At 43.2% G+C, this 16703-nt stretch overlaps 1 long non-coding RNA gene across 1 annotated transcript; it reads right to left on the minus strand.

Annotated features, from left to right (window-relative positions):
* Positions 1 to 3855: 3855 nt before the first annotated feature.
* Gm34229 lies at positions 3856 to 7302 on the minus strand. Its single transcript, XR_373780.2, has 3 exons — positions 6558 to 7302; positions 6014 to 6151; positions 3856 to 4069 (listed from the first exon to the last, which is right to left on the minus strand). It is a non-coding gene; the product is annotated as a predicted gene, 34229 (long non-coding RNA).
* Between the last annotated feature and the right edge of the window lie 9401 nt (positions 7303 to 16703).

Consider the following 16703-nt stretch of genomic DNA (forward strand, 5'->3'; position numbering starts at 1 on the left):
AGGAAGAAGGCAAACGGCTGTCAATTAGGGACCCTCATGCCCTTGCCCCCCCACCAACATCTTAGATTATTTACTGGAAAAATAAACATCAGAATGAGTACTTACAACAAGGACAACTCATTAACATTAGCAATGCTTTTACAATGTTTAATGGCAGTTTAACAATACTTAACATCTACCCAGCACCAGTGGGCTCCTCAGCCACTCCCACTTATAAGAGTCTACATAACTTATTATAGTACTGCAAATCCCATGCTACTTGTTTTATGGCTTAAAGTCCTCCCCATTCCTTGAAACAGTCCAGTCAAATTATCCCTTAAGCAAACTTTTATATATAAATACTTCAGCAGAATGCTTATGAATGAGTGAATGAATTGTACTGAGAGGCAGCATCTATACCCTAGTCAAACTCTTTTTGAAAGGCACTTATTAGGTATTTGCTGACAGAAATGAATAAAACATGTAAACCAATTTTTTTGGTATGGCCACCCTTTGTTTCTGATAATAAAATTTTGTTTCTAGTAATAAAATTTGTAAACATATCAGTTTTTATTTTTTAGTATGTAAGTAAGTGGCTCTAATGAGACTTATACCGTAAGCCATGTGTGAAAGTTGAGACTCATACTTTGCCAGTAGACTCTTGATATTAAAAGGACAAACCACGGAGTCCTAATTTCCTATTGCTATGACAAGGTGGTGTAGACAGAGGTTCTATTTCCAGCTTAAAACAATTCCTAAATATATCCTAAAGAATGGCGGCTTCTTATAAACCTTCATAAACTTTCATGAAACTACAGTTTCATGAAACAAGGACTACTCATCTCCTGTGACCTCCTCATGCCAGCATGTCTTGTGTGTTTGAGTCTCTATGACTTGGGCCCAAAATAAATCAATTGATAGTCAAGCAAATAGAATAAATATTTTAAACTCTGAGTTGCCTCCACGCAACACAGTTCTCTAACCTAGGAATAAGCAAGCTACTCTTTAATTATTTCCTTGCTCTCCAACTGCTAAAATTAGGCCTGGATGCTTTAGAGTGTGGATCAAGTGCAGTGACTGATGCTTCTATTTCCTGGGCTTGTGGCAAGCACCCAGTGCTTAGATAGTTGCCAGCAAGATACAAGACAGCTGAACTCCACTGTTGAACAGGGATGCCAGGAAACACAGGTGACCTGCAGTCAGTGCCCTAAGAGAATTCATTCTTAGGGTAAGTTAAAAAAAGGGGGGGGGTGTAAAAAAGAAAGAGACCAAAAATAGTGAAGATATAGGTAACTTTAATGGCTACACCACAGTTTGAAATTCAACTTGTGTGTCTGTCAGATCACCCTCAACTAAGTGTGATGGTATACACCTGTAATTCCAGCAACAGGGAGGCGGAGGCAGGAGGATTGCAAATTCAATTTGAGCTGGGCCACACAGCAAGCTCTATCTCAAAACAGCCAGAGTAGGGGAAGAGAGAAAAGGAGGGAGAGAAGAAGAAGGGAGAGAGGGAAGGAGGGAGGGACAAAGGGAGGAGGAAGATACTTTAATAAAGCCATTGTCCATCCTAAACTTTAATTCTAAGGTCAAAGACTATGAAAATTTGAGTCAAGTGCTTCTAAGCCAAGGTCTGGTACTAATTCACTGTTTGACTGAATTGAATGCTATCAATCACCTGGTGACTTCTCTTGCTTAGCCTGGATGGAAATGACTGTTAAAGAAGGTGAAGCTCTTCCAGAACTAATACAGTAGATAACCAAAAATATTTGCTTTATGGAGGTAATGTCTAAAAGTAAAGAGGAGAGATACAGGAGGAAATACAGTTAAGAACTGGGACCACCAGATCTGGTCGTAGAAACCTGTACATAGTCCCAGCAGTATACTCAAAACATTGAGGCAGACAGCTCAGAGAGGTTCAGGGCTTCCCTGGACTACACACAGGGAGTCCAATACCAGCCGGGGAAATTCAGTGAGCCCCTGTCCTACAATTAAAAATAAACACAGAGGCTTAGACGATGGCTCAGTGACAACATACTTGTGTAGCGTGCCTGAGGCTCTGAGTTTAATCTTCAGCACAAAAACAAAGAAATAAAAATAAGCAAAAACCATAAAAGCCAAAGAAACACTGCCCCTGTGGTTCCTCATTTGCAAAATGAGCAATTCCACGTGCTCGGCTTCCCTCATACAAGAGCACGTTTGTCCGGGAGGGGACCGGTGGCTGAAGTCGGGAGTAGCAAGGGCATACTGTGTCCTAGAAACTCTTCTCACCATTTCCCACGTGCAAACTAATATCTTTGCCACAACACTTCCCAGAAGAGTAAGCTGGGAGGTGGAGCTCAATAGCATGCTGTACAGCTACCAAGCCCGAGAGGACAGCTTTCCTCCTCAGGAGCACAGCTCCAGAGTCTCCAGCCTTAGGCACCACGAGCCATCTTGTCCCCGGAGATCACCTCTGCTACTTTGAGCAGGAAAAAAATTCTTCAGTTGGCAATGGCTCACTTGGTAGAGTGCTTGCTCGCAATGAATGACGTTCTAGGTTTCATGTCCAACACCCCATAAAGTAGTCAGGTATTCTGACGTACCATGTAGGGTGGAGGCAGGGGTTCAAGAGCTCAAGGTCAAGCCGTAAGGACTAAAGTGTCACAGCAAAGGACTAAAGTGTCACAGTAAGGACTAAAGTGTTGCCAGGGACACAGCAAACTCTTTACAATTAAGACTCATTAAACTCCTCACATGACTCTCTCCCCTATGAATCTTTCTCCACATTTTCTACTTCTACTATTAACTTAGTTCTGTTAGTTTTGACTGCTTCCTTGAAGGAGGGGAAGGGGAACCATAAGTTATGAACATCCTAACTGCCCCCCACGCCCCAAAGTGGAAATACCTGCTGGGCCTGGAAGCTGTGGTGAATAGGGGGACAGCTCCCCAAATGTGGAGACCAGCTGTAGCCCATCATTCAGCACAGAGCTTTCAAGACCTCTCTGGGGCTGAGAGCTGCAAGGGGGGGTGGTGGGACGACACATCACATTGGTCAGTGTCATGGCGACAGTCATCTTATCTAATTATGCCCAACAGGAAGAACTCAACTTTTAAGTGTCTAGACAAAGCAGAGCTTTGGGGTGACTGGGTACTTCAAGCTTTCAATACTTCCTGAGGGCCTGAGTACTCAGAGGCTCCCAAAGAACCCCCAATTTGTTCTTGTTCTGTCCTTGGGCATGGAGGCACTTTGCAAACTGGAAGCCAAAGAGATGTTCCGGTGACCAACTATTGAAGAGGCAATGTGAAGAAGTCTGGACTTTCTCTTCAATCAGACGTACAAGAAGATCTCCACTCTGCAGGTGTCTGGGTGCAGCCTTGTTTGCACTCTAGAAGGACTGCTGAGGTTAAAGAGCACTTGGGGATGAAACTTTGGTTCACAGCATTCTTTAATCCAGTTTCCTAAGAATCCTGCCAGCACTTCTCAGGAGGCAGTGAGCCTGCATTCCAAGGGTCAGCACCAGGGCAGGACCAACTTAGAAAGCTGCTTGGGCTTGCTGTGAGCACATTCTACACACACACACACACACACACACACACACACACACACACACACACGCACACGCACATGCACACACATACATATGCACACTCATGCATACACACAGTGCACACTCATGGATACATAGACATCACATACACACATTCATGCATACACGTCACACACCACCACCACCACCCCACACACACATGCACATTCACGCATTCTCTCTCTCTCTCTCTCTCTCTCTCTCTCTCTCTCTCTCTCTCTCTCTCCCTCTCCCCCTCCCTCCCTTTCCCCTCTCCCCCTCCCTCCCTCTTTCTCAATGCACAGAGGACCACAAGGAAATTTTACTCTCTTCAAGCCGTGGTCAGAGTCACAGCAGCTTCCACGAGTCCTCCCACAGCCGCTCCTCCACCAGGAGATGCTGAAGCTGCATGCACCCCGCCTCTGCGGGCTCTTGATTGAGAATCCAGATGCTCCTACCCTCCAGGTTCTCAGCAGTGACCTTCCTTTAAAATGTCAGTTTGTCTGTCTGTTCTACACATCTGAAGAAATCTCCAAAGGCACCACCTGCGGGGGAGCCGCCTCCTGGTTTGTGAGAAGCACTGACTACAGCGAGAGCAGCACTATGTTAAGGAGAGGATGGGGTGGGGGGAAGGGACCACAGCTCTCTTTCCAGCAGTGTTGTCTGGCTGAGCTCTGACTTCAGGGGAAACGGTGCCATCCACCCAGTGAGGGACCCAAGTCTCCATGGAGGAAAACCTCCCCACAACCAGGTACACAGCGGGGGCTGGTAGAGAGGGACACTGGGCAGAGGCCTCCTAAGCCATGGGGTTATTGGTTTTGGATTGTTCTGCTTTCTGCTGGCATAAGTAAGGATTCAAATTTGGACCTTTTGCAGAGAGAAGCAGATGCCATCAGATAGTGTAAATTCCCCTAAGAAGATAACTCCCTCTTCTTAAATTAGGGAATTACTAGAAAAACCTGCCAGGCCCTCCCAATAGGACTACCCTGTTAACCTCAAGTACTCAGTAATTCTTGTTTAGTTCCTGTCTACCCAAGTCATAGGACAAGGTCTGAAGTTTCTCTTTGACTATTTGTCTATCTATCTATCTATCTATCTATCTATCTATCTATCTATCTACCTACCTATGTATCTACCTATCTGATAGGTTATTTCTCCATCACTGGTGAAATGAGCCAATTTAAAACAGAGTAGATTATATTACAGGCAGATTTGTTGGGAAGCTGCTCTCAGGTCCACAAGTTCCCTGGCCCCAAGGACTAAGGCCAGGAAAGTTGACATGGGGAAGGAGGGATAGGGGAGGGAGAGAGAAAGAGAGAACAGAGGCATACATGCAGAGAGAGAAGAAGAGGAAAGAGGAGGGAGGGAAAGAGAGAGCACACAATGTCTGAATTATATAGGGAGGAGCCTCTGGGTGGAAGGGCAGCCCAGCCTCTAGGCTAGAAAGTTTAAGGTTAGGTATGCAAGGTAGGGACTGAGGGATACTGGGAGAACCTGGAAGCCAGGTCTGCTTTGATATGTAAAATATACACCTCAGTCCCTTGTCCTGAGTCTGAAACCAAACACTATGCATCTATATGCATCTATGTATCTATGTATTTAAGTATCTATGTATCTATCTATCAGGTATCTATCAGTCACCTATCTATCATCTATCATATATATACCATCTATCTGTAAATCTATCTATCTACTATCATCTATCTATCTATCATCCATTTATCTATATATCTATCATCTATCAGTCTATCTATCATCTATTTACCTACCTGTCTATCTATGATCTGTCTATCTACCATCTATCTCTTATTCTCTTACTCTCTCGTGCTATTTTCTGTTCTCTGACCCTGCTATTTTCACTATGATCTCTTTATTCTTCTCTCTCTCTCTCTCTCTCTCTCTCTCTCTCTCTCTCTCTCTCTCTCTCTCCTCTTCCAGATGCCTCTCAGTGTCCTCTGTCTCTCATGTCTGCAAATATCTACAGTAAAAGCCTTCACCTTAACCATGGAGCAGTCATATAGGTGGTCCCTTTCTGCGCTCCCTCAGATGGACACATCTGCTGAAACCCTCAAACCCAGCCTCTGGATCTACCTTTGTCATTTGAGCCTTCACTGTCCACCTGGCTTATTTCTGCCATTCCAGGGATGACAGAAATGATTGATAAACATATCTAAGACAAATGACCAAGACCACCTCCGAGCAGCAGAAGAATGCTACGGAACAGTCCCCCTCCCCCAGCCTAATGAAGGTGATCACCCTTGATGATAAGCCTGCCCCTGAAAGCAGGACTTGTAAAGTCACCAGAGCCAGACTGTCCCAGCAAATGAGAGCAACTCTATCTATCAAGTTCTCTGATCCCCTAGTGGGACCAGAGCTGACATAATGACACTCTTGGCAAGCCTACCTGCTCTGTGTCTGTCTGTTATACGTGTCTAAAGCCACTCCTTTGTTTCCTTTTCTAAAAAACTCTCAAATTTATTCCTACACACCTCTGTTTTTCAGTACTGGAACATGTACCAGGGCTTTGGATTTGGTTGCTATATCTCTGTTCTTGTTAGTCTTGTAGACAGACTTGGGGGCCATTCTGTCTTCCGAAAGTGATCTTGTTGATCAAAACACTCCATTTTCTGCCAAAGAGAGAGAGAGAGAGAGAGAGAGAGAGAGAGAGAGAGAGAGAGAGAAAGAAAAAGAAAAAAAAGAAGTGTTTCTTCTATACCTTCTACAAGTTCACCCTAACCTGCCCATCACCTCCACCATTGACACTACTGTGTTCAAACTGTAACTGCTGGATTCTCTTCTCAGTCCCATTGGAAAATGCTAAGTGACTGGCCCATTTGAGAAGTTCGTTGTGGCAACACACGATTTTATACAGCCTTCTGAGAGTCAAGCTACTATCCTTTGTATAGATCATAGGCCATTCTGGAAAGCTGTATGTACAAGGCTATAACATATTAGCAATTCCAGGGTACTGATTCTTTACCAAAACTATAGGACCCATTCTAACTTTGCTTGTGTTAGAGAATGTTTGCTTACCTAGTCTTCTCAGCTGTAATGACACAGACCCGGAAGTGCCATGGCTCACCAGTGAACTCAGTGGGAATTCTCATTGCTTTTAGTTGACTCACTTGCTATGTAGAACAGTGGAGAGAGGGAAGGTGAAGAAGGTCAGCCAGACCACACTGGGAAGTGGGAACAGAGATGTGTGTGTGAGGGTTGGGGTTCAGTACTTCTGGAAAGAGAAGAGAAGTTCAAGTCCACAGCGTCAACAACATCTGAACTTTGAGGGTGATTTGTGATAGGCAAGAATAATCCTGATGGAGGTCAGTAACAAACAGTTGTAATGCCTGATCAATAAATTTATTTTAGGAAGAAAAGAGCAAGCATCCAGGCACAGCACTGCATTGGGAGAGGTGTGGACCATGGCTCAATTGTGATAGCCAGTAGGAGGCAAGAAACCTACCTAAGAGGATTTCTTCAATGGCAGCCATGGAAAGCAGTATGAAAGCTTCCTAGGGAAAAATCTGAACTACCTTATGAGTCCAGTGGCCTACTTCTGAGTATATATCAAATGAAATGAAATAAGCATGTTCAAATCTACCCATGTTTACTGTGAAATTAGTTACACTAGCCAAGACATGCACTCGATGCAAGCTTCCATAAAGAAATGAACAGATAAAGAAGATATGATGTACCTACAGAATGGGGTGTTATTCAGCTGTAAAACGAAGATGAGAATTAGAAAGAGCAATCTGCAAGAATTAGAAAGAGCAATCTGAAGCCGGGCGTGGTGGTGCACGCCTTTAATCCCAGCACTTGGGAGGCAGAGGCAGGTGGATTTCTGAGTTCGAGGCCAGCCTGGTCTACAAAGTGAGTTCCAGGACAGCCAGGGCTATACAGAGAAACCCTGTCTCGAAAAACCAAAAAAAAAAAAAAAAAGAAAGAAAGAAAGAAAGAAAGAAAGAAAGAAAGAAAGAAAGAAAGAAAGAAAGGAAGAAAGAAAGAAAGAAAGAGCAATCTGCAAGAATTAGAAAGGGCAATCTGCAAATTCATCTGGAATAACAAAAAACCTAGGATAGCAAAAACTCTTCTCAAGGATAAAAGAACCTCTGGTGGAATCATCATGCCTGACCTAAAACTGTACTACAGAGCAATTGTGATAAAAATGGCATGGTACTGGTATAGTGACAGACAAGTGGACCAATGGAATAGAATTGAAGACCCAGAAATGAACCCACACACCTATGGTCACTTGATCTTCGACAAGGGAGCTAAAACCATCCAGTGGAAAAAAGACAGCATTTTCAACAAATGGTGCTGGCACAATTGGTGGTTATCATGTAGAAGAATGTAAATTGATCCACTCCTATCTCCTTGTACTAAGGTCAAATCTAAGTGGATCAAGGAACTTCACATAAAACCAGAGACACTGAAACTTATAGAGGAGAAAGTGGGGAAAAGCCTCGAAGATATTGGCACAGGGGAAAAATTCCTGAATAGAACAGCAATGGCTTGTGTTGTAAGATCGAGAATTGACAAATGGGACCTCATAAAACTGCAAAGCTTCTGTAAGGCAAAAGACACGTCAATAAGACAAAAAGGCCACCAACAGATTGGGAAAGGATCTTTACCTATCCTAAATCAGATAGGGGACTAATATCCAATATATATAAAGAACTCAAGAAGGTGGACCCCAGAAAATCAAATAACTCCATTAAAAAATGGGGCTCAGAACTGAACAAAGAATTCTCACCTGAGGAATACTGAATGGCAGAGAAGCACCTGAAAAAATGTTCAACATCCTTAATCATCAGGGAAATGCAAATCAAAACAACCCTAAGATTCCACCTCACACCAGTCAGAATGGCTAAGATCAAAAATTCAGGTGACAGCAGATGCTGGCGAGGATGTGGAGAAAGAGGAACACTCCTTCATTGTTGGTGAGATTGCAAGCGTGTACAACCACTCTGGAAATCAGTCTGGTGGTTCCTCAGAAAATTGGACATGGTACTACCGGAGGATCCTGCAATACCTCTCCTGGGCATATATCCAGTAGACGTTCCAACTAGTAAGAAAGAAACATGCTCCACTATGTTCATAGCAGCTTTATTTATAATAGCCAGAAGCTGGAAAGAACCCAGATGCCCCTTAACAGAGGAATGGATACAAAAAAATGTGGTACATTCACACAATGGAGTACTACTCAACTATTAAAAAGAATGAATTTATGAAATTCCTAGGCAAATGGTTGGACCTGGAGGGCATTACCCTGAGTGAGGTAACCCAATCACAAAAGAACTCAAATGATATGTTCTCACTGATAAGTGGATATTAGCCCAGAAACTTAGAATACCCAAGATATAAGTTACAATTTGCAAAACACATGAAACTCAAGAAGAACGAAGACGAAAGTGTGGACACTTTGCCCCTTCTTAGAATTGGGAATAAAACACCCATGGAAGGAGTTACAGAGACAAAGTTTGGAGCTGAGACAAAAGGATGGACCATCTAGAGACTGCCATATCCAGGGATCCATCCCATAATCAGCCTCCAAACGCTGACACCATTGCATACAAGATTTTGCTGAAAGGACCCTGATATAGCTGTCTCTTGTGAGACTATGCCGGGGCCTAGCAAATACAGAAGTGGATGCTTACAGTCAGCTATTGGATGGATGGATCACAGGGCCCCCAATGGAGGAGCTAGAGAAAATACCCAAGGAGCTAAAGGGAACTGCAACCCTATAGGTGGAACAACATTATGAACTAACCAGTACCCCAGAGCTCTTGTCTCTAGCTGCATACGTATCAAAAGATGGCCTAGTCAGCCATCACTGGAAAGAGAGGCCCATTGGACTTGCAAACTTTATATGCCCCAGTACAGGGGAACGTCAGGGCCAAAAGTTGGAGTGGGTGGGTAGGGGAGGGGGGGTATGGGGGACTTTTGGGATAGCAATGGAAATGTAAATGAGAAAAATACCTAATAAAAAATTTAATTAAAAAAAAAGAAGAAGATGAGCCACAGTCTACAAACATAGATGATCTACACACATTTGATAAAGGAAGAAAGCCAGACAAGAAGATGGCTGCCTGACCGCATTATCTGCTGTTCATGAAATTTCAAAAGATCCAACTCATACAAAGAAACTAATCATTGATTACTAGAGGCTTGAGATAGGAGCAATAAGAGATGTTGATCAAAGCATTAAAATGTTCAGTTATATAATGAAAAGAACTCAGAATACTTCGCGAGTGTGGTGGCTAGTCTTAACACTGTGCTGTATACCTGAAAAGTATTGAGCGGACTCTGAATGTTCTCAGCACCCACATACAAAGGCAAGGACTATGCTGGGTAAGCAAAATCAGAGATTCATCACCACCAGTACCAAATGCTTTTCCCCAGACAGAAGATAAACTAGAATACACAACGTAAAACACCAGAAAGGACAAATTAACAATTATTATGAAAGACAATGTGATAAAAAAGCTGTACCATGAGACATCAACAATGTGGCTTATTGAGAACAAGACCTGAACAGTAACAACAGCAGTTTACATGCCAACATGCATGAGAAAAATCTTACAAGGTCCCACACTTAGATAAAGAGCTACAGCCAGCTGATGACTAAGGGGGAAATCAGTCAATGCTGGAGATAAACCCCTTGCTGGTTAGACAATGCCACGATGTGCTCTGAAAACATATGCATGTATGTGTGAATAAAAAAAACATATATGTAAATGTATATGTATGCATATGTATGAATGTGTGTATGTGTCTGGGTGTCTGTGCATATGTAGGGCCAAGGATTTGAGAGGGAGAGATATAGGAAAAGCTGGAGAGAGGAGAAAGGGGGAAATTATGTAAATACAGTGCACATATATGAAGTTCTCAAAAAATAATTTAAAAAATAACATTTTCTCATTGTCACTTTAATTTTAAATGGTTATATACATTGTAAGAACATATATACCAGGCAAGACTATTTATTACCCATCTTAAAATCTAAAGTACCTCCCTTCTCAAAAGCCTGAATCCTTGCAGGGCTAACTAGGTAGGTTCTGACCCCTCTCCTTGCCACTTCCAGTGCTCTTTCCCTGTTTGTTCCACAGAACCATGGGCCTTTGCTTACATTACCATGCTCCTACCTCCAAGAAGCTCTTCCCCAGCTTACCTTCCCTCAGAAGTGCTCACCACCCTTACAAAGCCATTCTTATTTTTAAATTATTCTAATGACCCATATGCCCTCAAGTAAGTACAAGTCTCCTCATACTGTTCATATATAAATCTCCAATGACTAAGGTAGTACCTGGCTTAAAACCAGTGGCCAGCAAATTCTCCCTGAGTTAAAAAATTTAAATGAGTAATTTATATTTGTTTTCTACTAAACCTATTTTTCTGGAGCTGAGGAGATGACTCAGTGGGTGAGAACCCTGGTGTCATAAATGTGGCTGTCTCAGTTCTCCTCCAGAATCCACAGAAAGGCAGAAATAAAAAAAGCAACTTGAATCACGTATAAATGTGCATGATAATAACAACAACAAACTTATGAAAACAGGAAAAGAAAGGTGTTCCATTAATGGACCTTTCCTGGTTAAGAGCTGTAAGCTAAATTGTACTGAGTGGCTTGCTATCTAAAACTACCTTTATGGCTATACGGCTTCCAGAGTTCCTGTGTTTTTGCTGGAAAGTTTATGTACGTCCAATTAAAGAACACTAGGAAGATAACACATTAAAGAGCTGGAAGAGAAGAAGGCTGGAACATCCTGAACATCTATTTATTACCAGGTCCGGGAAGTAAGTGTGTTAGTGGCTCTTACGGTTAGAACAGAATTCCTGACACACACAACTAAAGGGGAAAGAGATGTTTCACTCCTGATTACATAAGATTCAATTCATTGTTGTGTGGTCCATGTGTTCAAATGGGCTCCATGGTGGCAAGAACCAGGACTAGAAGAAGGCTGTTGATTTTGTCACAGGCAGGATGCAAAAAGAGAAGTCTTCAAAGCAGAGTTTCTGGTTGCTGACTCCCTCTAGTCTGTCCCCACCTCTCAGACTTTCTACAAACTCCCACTATTGATGACCATGTGGTCAAAACACATGTATGGGAGGAAATTCCCATTTAAGCTGTAACTGAGACATTGCATAAGAAAACTGGAAAGCACATTAGCATCTTCCCACCAGTGGGAGAAGGATGGAAGGCTGTCAGAGGATCTAGTTGTACCCTCCTCCCAAACAGCTGGGATTCATTTTAAGGACCATTTTGCTTCCTTCACCATGACGATTTCCTCATATTGTCTCCTCAACCTGTGTCAAGGAAAAAACAGTCCATGTCCTCAGAAATAAGGGCTTGTAGAGGAAGCTAGACCACTGTATTTGGAAAGCCAGGGGGTAAACAATCTTTGGTGAAGAATGTCACGTGAAACTCAAAGTAACCAGACATCTTTGAAGCAGCATCAATGCCATCGGGAGCCACCAGATTGCACAAAGAGCAGGATGTGACCCTGGTTGTCTTTAGCAAGAATAGTGGCTGCCATCTTATTAGCCATGTGTCAGATCCGTGCATGGGCACCACAGGAGCCTATGGGAAGTCCCAGACCTGAAACTCCATACCCATTGAAAGTGTCATGAGCTCTGGACATTGTCCACAGGGACCTTGGCCCTTCTGACTCTGCCTTTGTATGTTCCCCTAGCCTAACTCGAGACCTTTGCATCTCACCATTCGTTGGGTTTCTAGATACAGAGGACATATTGAACAGGACTGAGCAAGTATAAGCCATGAGGATGCACTGAGTTCAGGAAACAGGAATGGGAGGTACCTGCTTTCCTTGTCCCTCTAGTGGAAAGTGGGCTCCTGGGATCTCACCTATCGTGGCGTTTCTCCCAGAGAAAGGGTGTTCAGATTAGTCATGGCTACTGAAGTCTACGTAGACTGCTTTATAATCTCATCAACATTCCCTCTCAAAGGTGTCCTTCTAAACACCCTTCTTTTCAGTATAGGGACCCCACCTTCTGTAACTTAAAACAAAGCCACTGTAATAGCAACAACATAGTGCTGGGTTACTCATTCCAAGAGCAAATGCCTCAGCTCTTTGGCCAGTGTCTACTCCTCCTATTTCAACCTCATCTGAATTTCCACATTTGATAATAAATACAAAGCACACCATGACCAACACAGTCCACACACACAAGAATCCTTCCTACAGTCAGAAGAGACCACAGAACACACCATGACCAACACAGTCCACGCACATGAGTCCTTCCTACAAGCTGACGAGACTACCGCAGGTGCTCCAACTTTTCCTCTACAGCCATTCTTTGTCATAACTGCCCCCAGCTAGCGCTTAGTAGGGCAACATGTAACCATTTAGCAGCTGAGAGTCCTTGCTGTTCTAGCCTGAGTTAGTTTCCAGTCATCTCCTGGTCACCTCAGTTGCTCTAGCTGACAGTGCAAGAGGAGGTGCCACGCCTCTTCCTGTCCTGTTTTAGAAATCTGGGTCCATCAACCCCGAATAATAATTCAGCAATCTCTTTTCATGGGGTCCCAAATCAGGCAGGAAGGGTACCACTCATTCTCCATAAGTTCAAAGCAAAGCCTCCATCCTAACCAACGCTCCAAGTTTCTAAGAGCCTTCAGCAGACAATATATCTGAGTTGAAGATCCATCTTCCTGTCAGGCTATGGTCAGTGGGACCTGTAGTTAGGCCCATCAGTCTCTCACCTATCTCAAAAGCTTATTTGATTCTACTGAGCAAAATTTTGTTTCAAGAAATACTGAAATTTGATACTGATCTGACTATGGTGCTTATAAAGCAACAGCACAAAAAGATTAAAACTTCATGATGTTGAAGGATTTAAAATTTGATGAAATTGGTAGCCAGAGAATATAACACAAGTATGTTATGATGTATATATAACTGATGGGGGCATAATTTCTACTCTATAATATAGTCCGCTTTAAAGCTCTTTTTTTTGTTTTTGTTTTTGGGTTGTTTTTGGTTTTGGTTTTGGTTTTTTTGGTTTTTTGAGACAGGGTTTCTCTGTGTAGCCCTGGCTGTCCTGGAACTCACTTTGTAGATCAGGCTGGCCTCGAACTCAGAAAACCACCTGCCTCTACCTCCCAAGTGCTAGGATTAAAGGAATGCACCACCAAGCCCGGCTTGCTTTAAAGCTCTTTAAAGTCAATATCTTCCTCCTGCTCAGGCCTGGTTGTTCCTTCTACATAGTTGGAACCTAACTCTGGCCCTTGTTAGGTCACCATGCTGAGAGGAAGATCCTGCTACCTAGATTTTTGCACAGCCTTTATCCCTGCCATCATCTGAACCTCTCCATCAGACCAAGAAAAGACTTAGACAAGATCTCTATGAGGGAAAAGCCCTTTGGTCTTTCTGACGTGGTAAAGCTGCCTCCACAGTGGAGCCTCTTGGTGAACTTGCCGATGAATGAAGTCTCATCCACTGAGCTCATCTTAAGGCGTGCATCCAGTATCTTCCCTGAGTGTACCCATCACCCCTTCTCAAATGTTATTCTTTCCAAGCCTCTGACCATCTGGCCAAACCATCGGCCACTGTCCAGGAATTAGACAGAGATAATTGCCTGAAGCAATGTCTCCTAGATAATTAAGCACACCACAGACATCTGTTCCCAGGAGAATCTTTATGCTTTATGAATTTGGGGACCACCCTTGAGTGGTGTTCAAGCACCTCAGCAATTTAGAACCCAAGACTTTGACTGGCTCCTGGCATAGTCGGAGGAGAGAACGCAATGAGCCACAAGAAAGGAACTGTTTCTGGAACCTTACAGAGAGCATGGGGTCCCAGGGTCAGGGTGGGGCTTCTGCCTGCGATTTGAATTTGAAGGGGCTCTGAACTGAGCTACCAGCATTGTGGCCCATGTGCCCTCTGGATCTGCTCACTTTACTAGCACTGCAAAAACCTATCAAGCCACAGAAACACTTGGGGTGTGCACCCACCACTCCCATCCCACGTCTAATTCCAACACAAACAGAGGCCAGCAGGGAAGATCCTGTCTCTGTGGTGGGTAGAGACCTACAGAGAAATTCGGGGTGGGGAGGATGCTTTGGAAAAGGTTTCTTTCTTTTACTTTTTTTTTTTTTTTGAGAATTTCAATTTCTGAAACTCTTTCCTATTAATCACATCTTGGAGTCTGAGATTACAGATCGACTACCCTGGTGGCCTTTGAACCCTAATTAACCCACTAGCTCATTTGGTGCCCCTACTTTATTTAACTATGTGTTGCAGTTTATAAAAAAATATGTGGCCTCACGTCTGGTCAAATACTGCACATTCCACAGTTCTTGCTCGGGCCACTTCCTTCCCTATGGAGCTATTGCCTAACTTTTCCAAAGCTGATATTAATATCTCAGACCATTATAATATAGTTATTTTCAGGGAAGGCTGGGAGGAAGTCACGTGGCATCAATTGGTCCCATGGGGTCTCTTAAGTCTCCATTTAGCATGTTGTTTTTGTTCACAGCAACAGCAATGGAGTGGAAACAGCAAGGAAGTCACCATTTATTGTGTTAAGTGAATAATTATTTTCTAGAACTTGTTTGGTTAATGAGTAAGTATTCCTTTTTTAAGTGTATGAAGGCAGCTAGTAGCTGGGTCAAAGGTATGCACTCACGTGTGCACGTACACACATACACACATGCATGCATACACATATACACATGCATGCACACACATGCATACACAAGTACACACACAGAGGCATACACATGCACACAATGGCACACACACATACACACATGCATGCACCCACATAATACACACACAGGCACACACACACACACACACACACACACACACACACACACATACACACAGATTTAGGCTACCACCCATTCTATGGCATTTTCTTGACTGATGTTCACTGTAAGAGGGCTCAGTCCCTTGTAGTGCCACCACTACGCAGGTGGTACTGGATGGCATGGAAAACAAGCCAGTAAGCAATCGTTCCTCCATGATCTCTGTAATTTCCTGCCTCCAGGTTCCTGCTCCAACTTTTCTTCATGAGAAACTATAAATTATAAATCCCTTCCTTCCCAAGTTGGTTTTGGTAGTGGCATATATCACAGCAATAAAAGTCTAATTGGGACACAGAATGAGAAATCCTTCCAGTGATTTCTGGTAGGAGAACCTGCCAGTTCATTGGCATGAGAAGTAATCTGTCTTTTACAAAGATGCATCAGAAAAATACCAATTAACTATTCTTCAAGGTGGCTGCAGTCAGACATACACCTATGGTCCTAACACTGGGGAAACTGAGTCAAGAGGCTCAGTAATCATATTTGAGTGACTCTGATGCCAAGTGCATTCTGAGATCCCGTCTTTAAAATGATTTTTAAAAAAATGTTGTGCAGTGTAGTTTTTTTTTGAAGATCCTGGAGTGAGAAAAGAATGTATCTAAAAAAGAAAAATACAAATTTTCTTAATCAGAGAGAGTCTGAGAGTTGTTTGCCCCAAAGACTAGATCTTAATACGAAACCTTCCTCAGTTTTTATACTGTATTAAAGTTTTATCCTTAATCAGTAAGCCAGCAAAATAGGTAATAAACCTGTTCTTTCTTAATTTAGTCAGATCAAAGTATTAAAGTTGTTCAGTTCACATAACCCATTCGCTATAACCAATAAATAAGTGTAAAAGGTTTTATGACCACGGGTGTGAGAACGTCTCCTGGGATACTGTCACGCATAGCAGTTACGAGACTGCGCATGCATTCCCACCAGAATGCAGGATGTAAGGAGGCGTGGCTCTGTTCGAGTCATTCTTCCTCCTGGAATCCCATCCAGAGGGGCTGCTTTCAGCTGCTGCCCTCACAGAGGGTCCACCACCTCCTTGACAGTGCCAAGCTTATGGAAGTTTAAAGGCACTCTACGGAGCGGAAGCTGGGCACAAGCTAACGGGGAATGAGGGACAGTTTACTAATGACTCGGGTAATTATTCAACTTGTGAATGGACGGACTAGGGCCTTTGATTCGCCTTCTCTTTTCTCCCTAGTCTTTTAATTGCTCATAAAAGCCTTGTGAAGTCAGTTGGAGCAGGAAGTGAAAACTGAGCTCATCTGGTCTATCGGGTTTCTTTTGAGTCATTCCAGTTACCGTGCGGAAGCGGAAGTGATTGAACCCGCTGGCTGACTCAAGACTGGGGCCCAACTGTGGAT

Source organism: Mus musculus, chromosome 1 (genome assembly GCF_000001635.26).
Source record: "Mus musculus strain C57BL/6J chromosome 1, GRCm38.p6 C57BL/6J".
Taxonomy (NCBI): Eukaryota; Metazoa; Chordata; class Mammalia; order Rodentia; family Muridae; genus Mus; species Mus musculus.